The sequence below is a fragment of the Rattus norvegicus genome, chromosome 15, assembly GCF_021556685.1.
Source record: "Rattus norvegicus strain SHRSP/BbbUtx chromosome 15, alternate assembly SHRSP_T2T, whole genome shotgun sequence".
Lineage (NCBI taxonomy): Eukaryota > Metazoa > Chordata > Mammalia > Rodentia > Muridae > Rattus > Rattus norvegicus.
This window is the reverse complement of record NC_141548.1, coordinates 24023785-24041116: the sequence shown is the minus strand read 5'-3', so window position 1 is coordinate 24041116 and position 17332 is coordinate 24023785.

The following is a 17332-nucleotide window of genomic DNA, read 5'->3' as shown; positions in this document are numbered from 1 at the left end:
CTTGGCCAACCTGATGAAAGGAGAACACAAGGACACCGAACTCTCTAAAATCAGTCCAATGTGGAGATGATGGGTGTGTACGAAACGCAGCGAATAGCAGTCGACACAGAAGGACGGATCCCACATGACAGATCTAGCCTTGAAGGGGAGAATGAGAAGTTGGAGGTCTGTGCCTCTAAGCAATCCTGACAGAGGTTACATTATCAGAAATCTCGTTCTTGGGGTTGGGGATTTAGCTCAGTGGTAGAGCGCTTGCCTAGGAAGCGCAAGGCCCTGGATTCGGTCCCCAGCTCTGAAAAAAAGAACCAAAAAAAAAAAAAAAAATCTCGTTCTTAATCATGCCTTGAAAACCATCCTGGGGTTTTTTTTGGGAGGGAGGGGTGCTACAAAGTATACACCATGGTGTCTATTAGAATGGATAAGCACAAGTCTCTGATATGCTAGGGCTTATCCTGTACTATTTGTGATTAAATCTGCTAATAATCAAATTTTATTTTGGCTATGAAAGGAGTAACTAATGTCTTCCTGTCTTTAAGAATCTCAAAAGAAAAACTGGCCAGAGCCAGGAAACATATTTTTTTATTTCTCAAATATGGTCATTTAGCTACTCAGCTGTTTTTTAAAAAAATATTTTTTACCTTCATGTAAAAAAATAGACTTTAGAAAAATATTCGTTGGTTTCCAGCAACAACAACAACAAAAATATCTATAAGCCCTCAGGTTCCAGCATGGGCCCACAGGGGTTCGTTCACACAAGGGTGTCCCCGAGTGAACGCTGCATCCGGTGCAGAGAGTTGTGGCTAATCAGGAGCCAGTTAGGTGGAAAGTCTTACTACTGAGCTTCAGGAGTCTGTTCTTAACCTGTGCCACACACCTGTCTTAGCATGTCCTATGCTCGCAGGCCAGAATCCCCGAGGCTCAGGAGTTTATAAAGTATAAAGGTTTATTATTTTGTACTTTTGGCAGCTGGGAAATCCAAAATCAAAGCTGACTCCCAAGTAAGGGCCCACTTGCTGCTTCTTAACATGGTAGAAAGTAGAAAGGGCCAAAACTGGCTGGAGGCTATGACTCAGTGGGAGAGTGCTAGGCCAGCACGCACAAGGCCCTAAGTTCAACTCTCAGCACTGCCTGCCCCTCCACAAAAAGACCAGATAAAGAAAGGAAGGGTCCAAGCTCCTCTCGGAGTTCTTTCTATGCTGACCACAAGTTCATTCATAAGCGTTTCCCCTGAAGTTTCCCTCTGCCCCCACTGGTGCTTGCTGCTTTGGTGTCTATGCTTTCCAAAGAGGAATTTTAGGGACCTTATAAAATGACAGCAGCAACCAGGTACATCTGCTGCTCTTGCTCCTGCTGTCTTCTTACCTCTGCCCTCTCTACCTCCAGGACCCAAAGGCTGTCACCTCCTGTGGTATTGCCTAAGGGGCAGCAAATAACATCTAGGCCAGTTGTTTAACTGAGACAGCTGTGTGAATGTGAGGATGCCGTTAGGGAGAGAAGACCTGTATGCAACCCCCAGGGCAGAAGGAATGGCGCCAGCTTGGTCAGCATGGAGTAAAGCAGCAGGCAGAATGTTTGAACCATAGTAAGTAAGGAACCCCATATTAAAGAGGCACACATTAGGTTGTGTCCACTCCAAGAGCCTCCTTTGAGCCAGGGCCTGTCTTCAGTTTCCCCTCCTCTGCGGCCTGGTTGGTCAGCTTTTCCTGGATCCCTCTGCATGACTATTAACGGAAAACCTCAGTTCCTGAACTCAGCATGGCCAGATGTTTGCTTGCACACAGACATGACGGACCAGCTCTAGGTCATATCTGTCACCTCGGCCCGAAATCACACTCCTCCCAGCCCAGCCTACACATCTGCTCTGTGCCTCAGCTTTCCCTGCCTGCCCATCTAGTGCCCTTCAAAAGACATCTCAAAGGCCCTTAAACCACAAGGTCTGCTGGGCCTTGTGCTAAGTATAGTGTTCTTATAAACGTTCCCTCGTTTTCTGTACCTAGAGCTTCTCAGTGACTATAATATTTCGAATTACGTTTGCTTTTTCAGATAATAAGGATTCCAATCTATTCTAACTCTAATACTTAATTTTTTTTCTTCGAAACTCCCTCTCTTGCCCTCCCTACCACTCCACCTCACCTTCAGGTACACATCAGGTTGAGAAGCCAGTAGTCGGGGTCAGACATGGCCGGGCCCTCGTTAGCATCCTGCCTCACTCCTTTATTACTAGTTGTCTCGGGTCCCTCTGCAGCAATGAGACCAAAAGGAAAACCTTACTAACCGGATACAGCCAGCATCTGAGGTGGCCTTCTGAGCACCAGTGTCATGCCAGCTGTGTCCCCCCTGAGGTGCCTTTGTTAGTTGGCTTGCAGCGGCCCTTCCCTGGTTTTACTGCAGGTTCTGTGACTCCGGTTATGGCTTCTCGTTAGTGGTTCTGCAGCTAGCTGCCCCTGTTCGGTGGCCATGCCAGGCACCTTGCTGTTCTAGCCTTGGGTCCCAACCGGTCCTGCTCACATCGCCCTGGGTTACCTCTCAGTTCTGTCCCCGACATATCTCTCTTACTTTGTCCCATTCCCAGAACCCAGCACGATGTCCCTTTCCAGCTAGATACTCCTGCACAGGCTCTTCTGTTCTGAGCTGGGCCTCTCGGGGCCTTGCCCTGCCTGTCCATCCCAGGGCCGCCATACATCACCATCCCATCCTGAGCTGTGCATCACCACCCCATCACGTCTTCATTCTCTGAATGCCACTTCCTTCCCCCAATGAACTCTCTCCTAAGGTTTGTAATTGGGCTGCTTGAGGGCTCGCAGGTGGAATAGTATGAGAACTTTCTGTTGTTATTTTTAAAACAACGGACTCAGACCCACTTTGATACATTTTAAATTTTTTTATTATCACTCCTGTATATTCTAACTCTCACCTGGAGTACTCCGTCAGCCACAGATTTCTGGCCATAGCCCTCCAGTTTCCGACTGAGCAGGTCTAGAAGGCGACAGGATAGTTTTCATTGCTTACAAATGCCCAGGCAGAGGGGCCACACCAGGGTAGTCTTGGAAGGTTTAACTTAGTCAACAAACGGTGTGCGTGCTTGTGGCTTTGTGCCTATCCAAATCTCTCTTCACAGTTTTGGTGTAAACTAAATTCAGGCTTGATTTTCACAGTAATATGCAATCATGATCTATAGAACTATGAATATGTATACACACACAGACAGATACTTCTCATTAAACCTGTTTTCTTCAGAGAAGACATTTTCAAACAAGATCTTGTTGACTTAATTTCAGTGATTGATCTTTGTCTAGTTTCTAGAGAGAAGCATCTAAGTTGTGTGTGTTCTGCCTGTAATATTTAAATAGATAAGATGGGAAGTGTTGGTAATTTCGAGATGTTATCCTTGCTCTACAGTCAGCCAAACTGGAGCCGAACCTATTAGGGTTCTCCGGACAAAGAGATTCAGCAAGAAACACACATGCACATGTGTGTGCACTTCCACTCAGTACACGTGCATGTACACACAGCATTATCTATTAGGACTGACAGGTGATCGGTGCCAGGAACCCTCCCTGGGTATCAGAATCTGTGGCTGTCCAGTTCCCCTAGGAAAAATGATACAGCATTTATATGAGTCCTGTGCACGCCCTTCTGTATACATCCACCTGTAGGTCGCTTGTGGTGCCTAACACAATGTAAATCCCACATGAGTAATTGTTATGCTGCATTATTTAGGGGATAATAAATAGCAAGAAAAAGACTATATAAATGCTTGATATAGATGAAACTTTTTCTATGTATTTATTTTTTTAAATCTATAGTTGGTTGAATCTATAGCTATGGAGAGCATGGAGAGCCAGGTATCTATCCTGTTTCATTTGCTATGAAGACTTGGCCTGAAGGAGTATAAGTTTAGGAAGACATGGGGTCTTCCCATAGCTGGAGACTCAGGAAAGCTGGAAGTTGGAGTCTAACACCAGTCCAGTGGCCTAAGAACAGAGAAGCCAGTGGTGTAAATACCATCCCAAGAGCAGAGAAAATAGATGTCCCAGCTGCAGGGGCAGACAGGAAACAACACATTTCCACTTATTTCTCTTAAGCTCTGTTCAGGCCTTCTGTGGCCCAATTGCTGGTACCTGACCACAGGGGAAAGTTCATCAGATCCAAGTGTGAGTCTCTCTGTCTCAGACACATAATGTCTAAAGGAAATGGCTTCTGCAGCCGAGTTGACATGGAATTCGTGTCTCCGGACTGTAAGATTATTAAGGCCGAAGCTGGAGTGGTAGCTTAGCAGGTAAGGGCTCTGCTTTTTCCAGGATACTCAAATTCAGTTCCCAACACTGAGCTTGGGCAGCTCAAAACCTCCTGTATGTCTAGTGCCAGGGAGCCTGGAGCCTCACGTCCTCTTATAAAATAACAATCATAAGTCATAAAAGAAAGAAAAATATCAAGATTAAAGTTTTGGACCATTCTACCCCACTCCTTTGATGTGGACACACACACACACACCCCAGCCTTTTGACCTCACACATCTATGCTTGTGCTCTATCACTGAGCTGCATATCCAGCCATTTCATTTTCCCATCTCTTAATATGGACACCTCTCTATGAGATTCCAGGAGTTTGCCCATGTTTGTGGTCTGGTCAGGATTGATGCCCTTGCTCCTGTGTAAGCTCTGTAAATCTATAATGGCCTCCAAAGGGGGATGGGCTGTGTTTCTCCACATTTAGTGAGATGTTTGTAGACGATTTTGTTGCCCTTCTGAAATAGCATCGCCATGCCCAATGATAAGACTTTAAAGATATCTGTGTTGAAGTATAATATGATGGGCTGGAGAGGTGGTCCAGGGGTTAAGAAAGAGCACTTGAGGGCTGGAGAGATGGCTCAGGGGTTAGGAGTACTTGATGCTCTTGCAGAGGACTTAGGTTCAGTGCCCTGCACCCACACTGTGGTTCAGAACCATACCTAACTCCAATTCCAGGGGATGCGACACCTTCTTCTGACCTCCGTGGGCACCAGGCGCACTCACATGCATGCAGGCAGAAAACATACACAGAAAATTAAATAAATCTTTTAAAAAATATTACACACAGTCATAGAACTTACAGGTTCTGTACGAAAAGCAATTCAAGGATGTTAGTGAAGTTGCAGAAATGCAGTTACGGCCAGAATCCATTTTAGACCATTTCATCACCCCAAAGAAACTATGCCACCATCAGCCACTTCCTGTTTCCCTGGAGTCTTGGCATGCAGAACAAACATCTAATCTCTTTCTTTATAAATTCTCCTATTCTTGGTGATTTATATGAATAGTATCATTTACATCAACTTCCCAGCCTTCATGACTAGCTCCTTCCCCAGTTTTCAAGACGGATCGCGATGCGTGTCGGTACCTCATTTCCTTGCAGCCCTCGGTGACATTGTATGGCTTATTCCTTCATGGCTGCTGTGCTGTTTCCACTCCTGGGCTGTTGTGGGCAGTGCTGCCATGAAGATCCACAGTCCAGTTTTGTGAGTTCCCTAAGGAGCTGTCAGACCATTATTCACCTCAGCCCCAGTATTTTACATTAGCACTTGTGGTGTATGAGCGCTGCAGTCTCTCTACCTCCTGTCAACACTTATCCGCCTTTTTGTTACTGGGCTATGCGCAGCGTCTGATCACAGCCTGGATGTTCATTTTCCTGGTGGCTGATGATGCCGGGCATCCGTTCATGTGTGCTGGAACGCTCGTTTACCTCGTGCCTAGAGCCTCCCCCACCCATGATTAACTTGAATCGCATGAACTTTAGTACTACGAGGATTCCGTACATGTACCAGACAAAAGTCCCTCATTGGACATCTGCTTTGCAAATTATTTTCTCCTGTTACTAAAAAGACATTTCTTTAGACATGTTTGATGTGAAGCCCAAAAGTTGCTAATTTTGGTTGAGTTTACAGTTCTTCTTAGTATGCATTGGGTACCATAGCTAAGACTGTTCTGTGTACTCTCAAGGTAAAAACAAAACAAAACAAGACAAAATTCCTATGCCTTTTTAAAAAAGTTGTAATGGGGATTTCAAAGTTCAGTTTCCAGCACCTAGGTCAGATACAACTGCCTTTAACTCCAGCTTTAGGGGGTCTGATGCCCTCTCTTCTAGCCTCTGTATGTACATCACACTCACACACACACGTACACGCACACACACATGAATCAATGAATGAATGAATGAATGAATGAAAATATGTTTAAAAAAGGAGGTTCATGGTCTGAGCTGTTATGTGTAGGTCTGTGATCATCCTGGAATTAGTGGTGTATTGGACATAAAGAAGGAGCCCAGGGACTGTCACTCACCTGCAGACATCTAGCCCCAGGTTCATTTGAAGGAGTCTTTTCTTTCTACTCAGACTCAGTGCATGCCCCTGTTAAAGTTTGATTGGCCATTGAGGTGTGAATTCGCCTCAGGTTCTTCGTCTGTATAACACTTCGTGCTTACATCCTATGTCTACGTTGTATCACATTATTTTGACTTTTCTGGCTCCGTATTAATTCAGCATTGAGGACCTGAGTTCTCAGGTGTGCGGATCCCCACCGCGGCACTTGTGTGAGGTCAGAGGACAACGTGGGGAGTTGCTTCTCTTTGTCTCCCATGGGTTCCATGGAAGGTTGTCCAGCTTGAAAGGCAAGAGCTCCTACCTCCCGGGCCATCTTGATAGCTGTCTCTTTTTAAATAATATTTTAATTTACTCCTTCAGAATCCTATACAATTGTGATGGTTTGTACATGCTTGGGCCAAGGAGTGGCACTATTAGATGTGGCCTTGTTGGGGTAGTTGTGTCACTGTGGCTTTAAGACTCTCGTCCCAGCTTCCTGGAAGCCAGTCTTCTGCTAGCAGCCTTCAGATGAAGATGTAGAACGCTCAGCTCCTCCTGCACCATGCCTGCCTGGATGCTGCTGTGTTCCTGCCTTGATGATAATGGACTGAACCTCTGAACCTGTAAGCCAGCCCCAGTTAAATGTTGTCCTTATAAGAGTTGCCTTGGGCATGGTCTCTGCTCACAGCAGTAAAACCCTAAGACAACAATATATCTTGATCCTGTTCTTTTACCTGCCCCAACTCCTCTCAGCTCCTATCCAACCCACCTCCCACCGTACCAAACTTTATCTTTTTTCTCTCAAAAGAACAAACCAAAGAGTCCAGTTTGTGTTTGCTGAGCCTGGGGGCTGCCCAGGAGCTTGGTTGATAAACTCGGGGTCATTCCTTTGAAGAAGACTGGTTTGTCTTCTCCCAGCAGATGTCACTTGTAAATAGCCTCCAGGCCAGGGGTGGGACTTCACTCACCCTGCCCTCCTCTGTGCTGGGACTTTGTCTGGGGAACTATTTAGCAAGGAGTAGCAATGGTAGAGTCTGACTGGATGATGCTTCTGCCTCCCCGTGACAATAAACCCTGATAAATCACTGGATTGTATGTCCCTCGGGGGTTTAAATGTGAGACATACAAGGACATCAGCAAGGGAGGGCAAAGCACCGGGTACTCAGAGAACAGACAATACAACCGAGGCCAAGCCCAACTCCAGAGCGAGATGAAACCATAGCTAACGAGCCCACACCTCACAGGGCAGCAATTTCACCCCTTGCTCAATCCTCACAACAACCTTTGTTAGCATCCATTTCCTTTAGGTGACAAAACGGTGAGAGGCACAGTTGCTTTCCTAAGGCTATACCAGAGCTGGAATCATGAGAACAGCTTCATGTTCCAGTGTTAGCCTCCGAGCCACCCACCGGCCAGGGTACCTCCCAGTAGATGGGAAGACCGATGTCAGGAACTGGTGGAAACTCGGCCTGTGACAAGGGCAGCAGTTTAGGGGCGGCTCCCTTTCTTCTACTCCCAGCTACTGGATATCGGCCACTGTCTTACGTAGTCCCCCTTGGTGGGCTGCATTTTTCTTAGGTGTTAGGAGTCTCTCTTAATCATTAGTTTCCATTTTTAAGGTTTACTTAGTTAAAATTCAGACTCTTCGTTCGTCAAATCTGTAGAAATCTTCCCCTCCCTCCTCTGCATGCTGCCAGCTGCCAGTAAAGTAGTTAAGTGCAGGAATTTAGTGCACACTTTACGGCCTCGAGTCTCTCGTTGTGTGTCTAGATGCCTGTTGGGATCAAGGGTTCTGGCTCTGTGGCCCTGAAGAGGCGGCCAGGGGCCGGAAATGATGCTGCTTAGAGAGAGCTGTGGTGTCGATGAGGATCACATGCTCCAAGTCATAGAATCTCCTCCCTCCTCCTTTCGGTTTGCTGTTTGGAGACAGGGTTTCTCCGTGTAGCCTTGGCTGTCCTGGAACTCACTCACTTTGTAGACCAGGCTGGCCTCAAACTCACAGAGATCTGCCTGCCTCTGCTGGGATTCAATATGCCACTACCTCATAGCTGTCACAGAATCTCTTAGAGGTCCTTGAAGACAATTGTGTGAAGACTGAGGTCCTTCCATTGAGTCTACTTCCCACTGTTTCCTTTTGGTACACAATGGGACTGTGGCGCTTGGTCAGGACGCAACTCCTTACAACCCCAGTGAGCCTGACCAACTCCCTCACAGATCACACTGGTTGTGATGCTTGGTTTTTGTCACTGTGAAACAAACCTAGGCATATTTAGCATGAGGAACCTCAATAGAGAAAATGATGTCTACCTGTAGGCAAGTCTGTAGGTCTACTTTTTTTTTTTTCTATTGTCAAGGTCTCGTTTATTGGGATGAACGTTACAGCTTTTTGAGGTCTACTTTTTTTTTTTTTTTTTTTGGTTCTTTTTTTCGGAGCTGGGGACCGAACCCAGGGCCTTGCGCTTCCTAGGTAAGCGCTCTACCACTGAGCTAAATCCCCAGCCCCGAGGTCTACTTTTTTAATCTGCGATTGATATGAATGGGTCCAGCCCGCAGCCCACAGAGGGCGGTGCCACCCCTGGCCAGTGGTCCTGAGTTATATAAGAAAGTAGGTTGAGCAAGCCCATGAAGAGCAAGCAAGGCAATCCTTCTGTGGTTTCTACTTCTGTTCTTGCCTCTAGGTCCCCGCACGTGATTTCCCTCAATGGTATATTAGATTGCAACCTGAGAGTTGAAAACTGAAATAAACCCTTTCTTCCCTGACCAAGCCTGCAGGAATAAGAGTCCTGAATGGTGATCTGTGAGTGGAAGGACCCAGGATGAGAAAACACGGAAGACAAAAACAAGAGCGGGGACCACGGGGACTTCTGTAAGCTGATGGCTTCTGCCAAGCAGGTCGCAGGTCCATTAGGATGTTTTGCAGAGGGGAAACGGGCCAGTGTCAGCAGTAAGCTAAATGAGACAGTGTTGGCAGAGAACACAGCATATCTCAGACCCAGCTGCCTCAGGACTAGTAACCACAGCCTTTCAGGGAGGAAGCCAGTTTCCTAGGAACTGCAGCCTTAACTCCTCTGAGGTGCAACGTCTTGAGGTTCCTATTGCCCGGAAGGAACACCGTGGTCAGAAACCAAGTTGGGGAAGAAAGAGTTTATTTAGCTTACACTTCCATATCCCTGTTCATCATGGAAGGAAGTCAGGGCAAGAACCTGGAGTCGGGAGCTGATGGAGAGGTCATGGAGGGTGTTGCTTCCTGGCTTGTTCTCCATGGCTTGCTCAGCCTGCTTTCCTTTAGAACCCAGGACCATCAGCTGCCTCGGGGTGGCCCCACCCACAATGAGCTGGGCCCTCCCACATCAATCACTAATTAAGAAAATACCCTACAAGTCTGCCTGTAGCCCAAACTCATTGAGGCATTTTCTCAAATGAAGCTCTCTCCTCTCCAGGGTCTCTAGCTTATGTTAACATAAATCTAGCCAGCACACTCCGCCTCCAGCCCTAGACTGAACCTTGCCATGTCTGCTCCCGGACAAGGACACAGAACTAACATTACTTTGTGCCTCCATCCGGGCCTCTGAAGTCTTGGGTCAGTCCAGATCCCAAACACTTGCCCAAGTTGCTTTTGGTCATGGTGTTTTATCACAACAATAGAAACCCTAACTAGGATACTGGTGAAAAACAAAAACAAAAACAACAAAAAAAACCAAACAAAAATAGCAGAATGTTCTCAGCTGTTTAGTCTCCTTCCCAGATTTAGTTCAATAAAGACACTGAGTGTGTAACTCGAAAGTCAAACCTATAAAAAAGAAAAAGTAAAGAGAATTAAGCATCCTTCTATGCTTAAAATGTGGCCAAATCAGTCTCAAAACGATTACTGGTGCTTTCTCTCTAATGCCCCTCTCCTCATACCTGGAAAGAGGCCAGCCCTTTAGACTGCCTTGACTTGAGCTGGTTTTAGGTACACTTGAAAGAAACCTCTACCTTACGGCAACAGGCGTTTCAAAGACACTTGGGGTTTCACCGAAGCAATGGAAACCCTAAGACAAGGCATAAAGAGACGAATAATAAACAGAGTTCTGCACGTATGAGACTGTTGGCTGAGTCACGTTTGTATGCTTGTACGGTAGCCGCTTTCGTAATGGTTGTGTAACAGGCACCTCCAGAGCAAAGGCCAAGGCGGATGACAGGGATATCTGATGTTGAGAAATCACAGCCTGCTGGGGTTGAACATAGCCTGGGCCTTGGCCTTATGTTTTAGAAGGGTGTAGAGTGGATTGAAATGTATTAGCTTCCATTGCTGTCATAAAACCGAAAGCAACCCGGGGAAGAAAGGTTTTACTTGGCTTGCGTGACCTGGTCACAGTCTAGCATTGACGGAAGTTGGGATAAGAACTCAAGCAGGGACCTGGAGGCAGAAACTGAAGTCGAGACCACGAAGGAGCCCTGTTTTGTTTTTGTTTTTGTTTTTTTTTTGTTTTTTTTTTCTGCTTTTTTTTATTGAATATTTTTATTTACATTTCAAATGTTATCCCTTTTCCCCCATTGCCCAGCCATAAACCCCCTATCCCATCCCCCTCTTCTTCTTCTATGAGGGTGTTCCCCCTTCTTAACCCCCCTCCCGACATTCCCCTGCACTGAGGGGTCCAGCCTTGGCAGGACCAAGGGCTTCTCCTTCCATTGGTGCCCAACAAGGCCATCCTCTGCTACATATGCAGCTGGAGCCATGGGTCTGTCCATGTGTACTCTTTGGGAAGTGGTTTAGTCCCTGGGAGCTCTGGTTGGTTGGCATTGTTGTTCTTATGGGGTTGCAAGCCCCTTCAGCTCCTTCAATCCTTTCTCTCCTCCAATGGGGACCCGGTTCTCAGTTCAATGGTTTGCTGCTAGCATTCACCTCTGTATTTGACACTCTCTGGATGTGTCTCTCAGGAGACAGCTATATCAGGCTCCTGTCAGCATGCATTTCTTGGCTTCATCAATATTATCTAGTTTTGGTGGCTGTATATAAATGGGCTGTATACCCAGGTAGGGCAGGCTCTGAATGACCATTTCTTCAGTCTCTGCTCCAAACTTTGTCTCCATATCCCCTCCTATGAATATTTTCTCCATTCTAAGAAGGACTGAAGCATCTGCACTTTGGTCATCCTTCTTCTTGAGCTTCATGTGGTCCATGGATTGTATCTTGGGTAATTTGAGCTTTGGGGCCAATATCCACTTATCAGTGAGTGCATACCATGTGTGGTTTTTTCTTTTTCTTTTTTCTTTCTCTTTTTTTGTGATTGGGTTACCTCAGGATGATATTTTCTAGTTCCATCCATTTGCCTATGAATTTCATGAAGTCAAATTGTTTTTGATAGCTGAGTAGTATTCCATTGTTTAGATGTACCACATTTTCTGTATCCATTCCTCTGTTGAAGGACATCTGGGTTCTTTCCAGCTTCTGGCTATTATAAATAAGGCTGCTATGATATTAACACTGTCCTTTTGAACCCTGTGGGACACAGCTAGCCAGCCAGGCACAAGCTTGATACAAGCTCCGAGGGGGAATAACAGGGCTGAGGAGAAAGAAGTTTGACTCGGGAAGGCAGGGAATGGTCAAACATCATCCTGGTGGCTGGAGAAGTTTTTAAAGGAGTAAGCAAGGAAGCCACATAGTTATGCTTTGAGAAGTTATTAAACTGAACACTCTCCATGCACTCCTGTATTGGAAAGGTATTTTAATGAGAATGGTTGAGGCTAGTGACTTGAATGGCCTTCTTTTTTTTTTTTTTTTTTTTTTTTGGTTCTTTTTTTTTTTTTTTCGGAGCTGGGGACCGAACCCAGGGTCTTGCGCTTCCTAGGTAAGCGCTCTACCACTGAGCTAAATCCCCAGCCCCTTGAATGGCCTTCTTAAAAAGCTTTTCCTACCAGATTTTCTTCTTTTTTAAGATTTATTTACTTTATTTTATGTATATCAGTGCTCTATCTGCATGTACACCTGCAGGCCAGAAGAGGGCACTAGATCCCATTATAGATGGTCATGAGCCACCATTTGGTTGCTGGGAATTGAACACAGGACCTCTGGAAGAGCAGACGATGCTTTTAACCACTGAGCCATCTCTCCAGCCCCATTGGATGGCTTTTCAATGACACAGGAGCCAAGTCTTCCCACAGAGCCCAAGCGGGACAAAGTTAGTGGATCTCAGAGCCCAAACAGTGACAAGAGGATGTTTCAGCCAAATGAACGGGCTGAAATGTTTCAGGGAGCGTTGTTGGACTTCTGGGCATTTCAGGCTGAAAACTGACCAGTAACAGACACTCCTATTTACAAAGGAGCCCTGTTGACTGGCTGACTTCACCTCGTTTCTTCAGTTTGCTTTTTTTTTTAATGCACCTTGGGACTGACCACCTATGCAAGGGTGGGTCTTTCACATCAGTCATCAATCAAGAAAGTGCCCTGCCTACAGGCCAATCTGATGTGCATATTTATTCTCAATATTCTCAGTCGAGGTTCCTCTTCTCAGGTAAACTCTAGCTCAAGAAAAAAGCTCAAGAGAATAGAACAGGCTGTGGTGACATTTAAATGGCTGTGATGAGACACCATGACCAAGGGACGTGCAGAAGAGTTTATTGGAGCTCACACTTTCAGAGGGTGAGTCCATGGCCATCATGGCAGACCCAGCCATGGCGCTGGAGCAGTAGCTGAAGGCTTACATCCTTATCAGCAATAGGAGGCAGGGAGAGGAAGACTGGGAATGGCCTGACTTTTGAAGCCTCAAAGCCCATTCCCAGTGACACACCTCCTCCAAGAAGGCCACACCTCCCAGTACTTCCCAAACAGTTCCACCAATGGAGGACCAAGCAGCATCAGGAATGTATGACATTCTCATTTAAACCACCACAGAGAGCAAGTGAAAATCAGTCACTGCTCTCGAGTGATGGGAGCTACCTTTCCCTAAGATCTTGAGCTGGAAAAGGTTCTCCCGAGCAAGAGCAAAGGGGCCACGACGCCTCAAGCAAATCCTGAGGTCTGCTAATGAGAAAGAAGTGTGGATACTTGTTACACTTACGGTGCTGTGACAGACTGGGATAAACACCTGAGGTAGGCTGATTTAAAAAGGGAAGACTCCTCTTTTTGGCTCCTGGTTTCTGAGGCTATGGTCTATGTTCTGTTGTGCCGGTTCCATTGTCTCTGGAAGAACATCACAACAGAGCAGGGCTGTCCCTTCTGGCAACCAGGAATACTAGGGTCCTTTGTCCTTCTGAATACGCCCTACCTAGTCGCTGCCCTCTTGCTGTGAGGAGACAGCATGAAGAAGGCAGCTTATGAAAGAAAACATTTAGTTGGGGTCTTATTTACAGATTCAAAGGGTTTGTCTCTTATCATCATGGTTTGGCGTGTGGCGGCAGATAGACATGACTCTGGAGCAGCAGCCAAGAGCTGACATCCTATCTGCAAGTTGTAGGCAGTCAGAGAGGGACTAGGTTTTTGAAACTTCAGAACCCTCCCCAAGTGACACATCTCCTCAGACAAGGCCATGACTTCTAATCCTTACCAAACAGTTCCACTCTAATGACCAAGCATTCAAACATAGGAACCAGTGCAGGCCATTCTCGTTCAAACCACTATGCACCACTTGTGACCTACTTCATCTAAGCCACAACTTCTTGCCTTTTGCCACCTTCCAGTAAGGCCATTGCACTAATAAGAGAATCCACTGGTACAACCATTTCCCTCAAAGTTCTATCTCTGAACACTGCTCGATCAGGAGCCAAGTCTTTAACACAGAAATCTTTCAGGGTACACTTAGTGTCCAAACCATAAAAGCATCCATTATCCTTCCTGGTCCCCCCAATTTCATAGATATTCTTTCCAAGGTTTATGACGTGGGTATATGTGTAGATTCCTGTGTTACCCACAGCCACTTGTAATTTCCAGGCAAGATGGGAGATTGGGAACTGTCGTCCTACAATATTCTTTGTGCTAGCAGTTCCCTCTCCTCCCAAAGAAGCATTGCGTAACCCGGATGACATTCCCCCACTATTGTTCTATCCCCATGGAAGTCCTGGAGTTCAATGAGGACAGATTCAGATCAGTCCAAGACTTGCCCTTTCTGTTACCTCCCACTCTTTAAACATCCAACTCCTGCTTCTCCTGGCAGTGCCTGAGTGACTTATGAGCCTTCCTGGCCTAACAAGGATTGTCTCCTTGGTATGGACTGGACTTGGTGCCGACCTGAGTGCCAAGCTGGTCTCCCACCTACATGAGCAGTGGGTGAAGTGTATCCTGTTGTCAGTTGGTGGCAGCTGCAGACAGGCGAGGAAGGAAAAAAGCCAAAGAAGAACCCAGTCAAACTAAGAGACTCTCTAGATCTTGGCAAGATGGTGCCAGTTCCAGCCAAGGTCTTGTACAGTCCTCTAAACCTGCTTAGTACTATCTTCCCTTCATCCTTTGACACCGGCATTACCTAGTCTGGGCAGCGACACTTCTCAGGTGGGTATCTGAGCTCCTTTCAGACTTTTTCTGAGACAGACGTTTTGTAGGGTGTATCTCCTAGGTCCTCAGTGCCTAGCTGGTGGTGCGTAGCTGTGTGGGTTGGGGGCCCTAAGCAGTATGTGACATTGAGGCAAATGGATGGGAAGACACTTTGAGCCAAGGAGGAAGAGAGAACGGAGAGACAGATCAAAAGAGAGTGCGTCGGTCAGTCCTTTTCCCATAGCATTCAGCTCCATCCCTAGATATGAGGAGAAGCAGGAACTTTGTGTGTACTACAAACACTTCTGTGTTTTGAGAGAGTTAGCGGAAATCCCAGATAATACTGGAAGCTCTTTGGACTCAAGACATAGCTTGTTCACTGTTTGTAATGCCCTGAAAGCATCAAGTAGACTATTTTCCTTACTCACTGCCTCGTTTATGGTCGGTTGATTTAATTGCTCTTGGCCCAAATGGTATTCTCCACGGTTTATCCAGTAGAACTTTTTTGTGATGATAGAAGTATGCTGTTTGCACAGAAACTCAGTCCTATGAATCCCACGAGGACACTGAATGCTAGGAATATGACCAGTGTAGTGGAGGAACTAATTTTTAAAACAGTTTTGATTTACCTCCTTCCAGTACCCATGGAAGCCAGAAGAGGGCATCGGATTCCCCCGGAACTGAAGTGGCCCTCTTGCCTCTCAGAAAAGTAGAATTTTCACCTGCTATAGAAGCCCGGTGATACAGACTTTACTGTCCAGAACCTTAGCCACATGAGGCTATTTGAAGTTCAGATGAGGACTGGCGAGATGGCTCAGTGGGCAAAAGCACTGGGCTAAGCCTGACCATCTGAGTTCCATCCCTGGGGTGGTAGAACTGATTCCTGTCATTTGTTCACTGACCGCCCCTCATAGTTGCACGGCCTCCCAGAATGGCTGGGGTGTTCAGCGAATGTATCAAAGACAGATACGCATCCGGGAACAGTTGGAGTCAGGTAGGCAGGGCTTTTGGATGGCGAAAGCACAGCATCCGGGAAGCTTGGTGTGTTTATTACATACAGGAACAGGGAGAGGGGGTTACTGCTTATAGCTGAACCAGGAGGCAGATTTAATAAATCGTAGTAGGCACAGTCTTTGCAGGGAACAGTCTTCAGGCTGTAAATAGGGCGGGGTGGGGTGGGGCTATGGCGGAGATTAAAATACACACAGACCAGAGAGAGGTTTTGCCATTTCCCTGAGCCTGTGGTGTGAGGGGCATTTGCCATTTTCCCACGGATCTGAGGCGTTAGTACCTATGCCAACAGCACACATTCTTCCAGGACCTCATTGACTTAGGGCTTCTTTCACTCACCACAAACTAGTGGGTGTGTGCTCACACAATGAATGTAACTTTAGAATAAATGTTAAGCCATTAAAGTGATGCAGAATTCAAAGTTCAACTTCTTATCCACCTAAGCCACTTTGTATCCACAAGTAGCCAGTGGCTGCTGGGTTGGATGTATTCCAACAGAGCAAATGTCTACCACTGCAGAAAGTCTCAGGCAGACTGGACATAACCCTCTAAACCTTTCTACACAGTTTGCTTGGGTGGTCAGCTAGTAGGTGATGAACTGGTTTTGTAGATTGTAGCCTGCATGAAAAAATGAAACAAGGTTGGGGATTTAGCTCAGTGTTAGAGCGTTTGCCTAGCAAGCGCAAGGCCCTGGGTTCAGTCCCCTGCCCCCCCCCCCCGGGGGGGAATGAAACAAGTGCTATTTTGTAGAAACTTTATTTCAGTTTTGTTTCTTTTTCTCCGCCACTGCCTTTCTAATTTGTGGTCTTTATGATGTAACAGGTTTGCAATGAAAAAATAAATCAAAATCTTTGAAAACTTGTGATAAGCAAAAAAAGTTTGAAAAGCCAGGGGTGGGGGAGTCTGGATATAAACCTGAGCTCCTGAACTGAGCATAATTTGCTGTCTGTTTGAAGTCTTAGTGCTCTGGCACCCAAGTTCCTCTTACTGATCCATTGCTGGTTGCTCCTAAGACACAAGGATTTCCTCTTCTTTTTCCCCTTTCCAACTCTGCCCTTTGCTTATTCCAGCCACTTTCCTCTATCACCAGCACTCTCTTCTCTTCTCCTGCACTTATCATAGAAGCCTGAGATTAGCTTCCAGGAGGGCTGGGTGCCCTTCTTTGACCTTTCATAGCACGCACAGGTTCCAGTTTACAGGGTTATAACAGCATTAGTTAGTCCCTCGTTTCTGGCAGTAGATTAAATCCTTTCAATACAGGCACTTTTAAAATCTACTTTTGCAGTTCAAACACAAGACAAGTCTCTGGAACAAACGAGACATTCATTTAATGCCTATTCAAAGAGCAAACTACAGAATGAAGGACGAAATCAACTGTGCGGACAACAGAAGGGCCACGTAAACTCTGACCATCAGGGGGCGCTCGTATAGGCGGCCCTCTGCGCAGGCGCGCCGGGAGGAGGCCGAGGCGAAGGTGGAGGCTGAGGCCGGGGGAAGTGAATGGTTTTACCCAGAGGGCCGTGCGCCGCCTTTCTCCG